We start from the raw sequence: 2,994 nt of genomic DNA, 5'->3' as shown, positions 1-2,994 counted from the left end.
AGTTAGAGAGAAGTAATAAAGCCCTAGCCATGAATCTTCTGCCTTCCATTGTTTTGTTTTCAGGCACAAAGAAGGAGCTCCTGTGTAATTAATTTTGTTGCTGGAAGTATTCCTGGTCCTTTCTTCTGTAGGTTAAATTTAGTGTATAAGATTGCTACCCAATAGTCTGGGTGTCTTTCCTTTCCTTTTCTCTTTGTAAACATAAGCAGCAGCCTGATCTATCATGTGTTTTTGAGGAACTTCCAAGGAGCAACTAATGCAATGACAAGTATTTGTTGTTAATCCAAAAGCATTGAGCTTATGTTTTCAAATATTCAGAAATAGAAAACAGACTCTAAATTAAATAAGGGTGTGGGATCTATTAGAATACAGCTACTGTTCATAATGAACTTGCACATATTTTTACAGTAGCTAGCCTGCTTACAAAATAGTTTGGCTGATAGGGTAGATACATATTTTTCAACAATCTGTAGAAGTACCTAGTCATACATCTTTTAAAAAGGGGAAAAAAGAGAATGGCGCAGAATCTGAGAAGCAATAAAAGGTTACAGATATGAGGTCATGATGGCCAAGTTGTTCAGAATTTAATGCACCATGGAGTTCAAATTTGGAATGGGACTCAAGGGTTTTGGCTGTCATCCTAACATTGTGTGTGCAGCAAAGGAAGCTTGTGTGCAGCTGCTATGTTCCAGAGTAAAGCAGTATGGGCACTTGCATTGTTGGGGGTGGGATTCAAAGATCTCTCCTTCACTCTGAAGTGTTCTGTGCCACTGAAAATATGTCCCTGATGATCATGCAGCCCTCAGGGGCATATCTTTGGGTAGCACAGAGTGGCATAAAAATTGCTCCCTCTTCCATGAGCACCCATGCTGATTTATTTATTTATTACATTTATATACATCTCTATAGACAATCTATAGGTGGTTTATAGGCAAGCCAAACAAATAAAAGCAAGCCAAACTTAACATATCAATTAAAACAAAACCAACTAAAACAATTATATTTAAAATCATCACATTCACAATTGAATAGCTGCATCTTTAAGGCTTTCTTAAAGAAAACAGGTAGAGAGGGAAACCTCCTATTTCAGAGGCAGCTCAGTGAGAAGGCCCAGCCTCAAGTTGCCCTGGACAAACCAGCAGCAACTGCTAGATGAACAAGTGGCAACTGCTTTACTCTAGAATGCAGCAATTTCACATGTATTAGTTAAGATGTCAGCCACTGTTCACAGAACTAGAACAAAGATCTACCCCATCTCAAACTTCTCAGTTACCCTTCCAAGGTAACCATGAGGCTGCCCACCTTCCTGTCTTGTTTAAGATGAGGTCATGATAGACAAAATAGCAGATGAGGTGACCACACTGTTCCAGGACTCAGAGGTGCTCTTACCCCTGGACTTCAGGGCCAAAGTCCAGGGCCTCCATAACCTCTGGGGGCCCCCAAATCCTGTTTAGTCTGTGGTGTGGGGGTGTGGTTGCCAGGTGGAGCATGATGGTGCTTAATTTGCAGGGGAGGGGGGCCTCCAAAGGTCTTTAGGTCCAGGCTCCAAAATTACCTAGATGCACCTCTGCTGAGACTAGATGTGGTCATGGTTATGGTGGGATTGCATCTTTGAACACTCACTCATGAAAACAAAATCCCTACATATAAGGCTGATATGCTAGTTTTCTCTCAGGGAAAGCTAGAAAAGTACACTTTATCCTGACATCTAGTTTTCTGTGTGCAGGGAGCCTTTCCCAGTAGAAATATATTTTCACACATTCATTCATAAGCTTTGCAGTCATGACAACAGCAGCCTGAAGTGCTACACTCTAAGAAAGGTTTTCACTTCATCTCCTTTCTGTGTAGACCAGGACAGAAATGGAGAGGAAGAGCTGATTAACTATGAGGAGATCAGAAACAAGGCATGTGGAGGAAGGGGGTGCATTGACTAAGTCCAGGTGCTCCCTTCCCTCCCTAACAGGATCAGCACTGCTTCTCTATCAGGGAAAATAAAATGCAGTGCTCCCCACCATCCAACCACAGTTGGCTGCTGCATCAGTACTGCATTAGATTTTTCCACACATGGATTGCTGTTGAAGGATAAGGGCCACTAGATTTCACCTAACGAAACCCACAGGGATCTGAACCAATCTATGCTGAGCTACATGCAGAAACTAGAGGGCATGCTTGAGTTCAAATTTCGATTGCAACAATCATACATTGTGTTTTCATGACAGCAGATTTATGCTGGTCTATGACTGTAATAAAGATGATTGATTGATTGATTGATTGACAGCAGACCTAATGCAATAGGTTTTTGGATTTATTTTTTTTTGCAATGTTTTTTCACAATTATTAATGCAGCTGATTCCAATCGATTTTAGAGCCACTATCTTTGTTGCCGTTGTAGGAAGTCCTGTTTGTCCAAACTAGGGCTGAGCTGAAGTGCTGTGAGGGGTAGGATGGAATATCCAAACCGAAAGAGTGTGATACCAAAATCACTTCATTATCATACATTATTAGGCACAGGGCAGCATCCTGACTAAAGGTTCCATGCATGGAAGATGTTCTCTCTGTGCAAGGGAAAAATAATTTTTCACAGAAAAAATTCACTCACAGAATTACTAGTCAGGATGCTGCTCATTGTTGATGGTCTTCACTGCCTATGGTATGATGCATTCATTTACTCTGTAGCAACCTGCCCTCAGCTGTCTATGGTGTGTGTGAAGTGTTAGGCTATGCATGGCTTAGTGTTCATGAGTGTTCATTTACATTCATATGTGACTCATGCAAACTACATTTTAAGAAGGCATTCCCTAAAAATGCAACTTTGGGGCAAAATGGGGACAGAAGCAGAATGATGAGTCTGCAGACTCATAACGAAGCACTGGGGGCAGTGTTCCCTCTAACAGGGATTCCAAGATGTGGACTACTACCCCCAGAATAACCAGCTGCAATGGCTTTTGCTTGGGGATTATGGGAGTTGTAGTCCACAACATCTGGGAATCCCTG

At 41.6% G+C, this 2,994-nt stretch overlaps 1 long non-coding RNA gene across 3 annotated transcripts in view; it reads right to left on the bottom strand.

Moving 5' to 3' along the window:
* Window positions 1–2,994, bottom strand: part of LOC128348172 (uncharacterized) — a 104,960-nt gene that overhangs the window by 23,171 nt on the left and 78,795 nt on the right. The window lies entirely within an intron of this gene.

This window comes from Hemicordylus capensis, chromosome 2 (genome assembly GCF_027244095.1).
Source record: "Hemicordylus capensis ecotype Gifberg chromosome 2, rHemCap1.1.pri, whole genome shotgun sequence".
Lineage (NCBI taxonomy): Eukaryota > Metazoa > Chordata > Lepidosauria > Squamata > Cordylidae > Hemicordylus > Hemicordylus capensis.
Note: the sequence above shows the minus strand (reverse complement) of the source record. Positions and strands in the feature narration are given on the sequence as shown.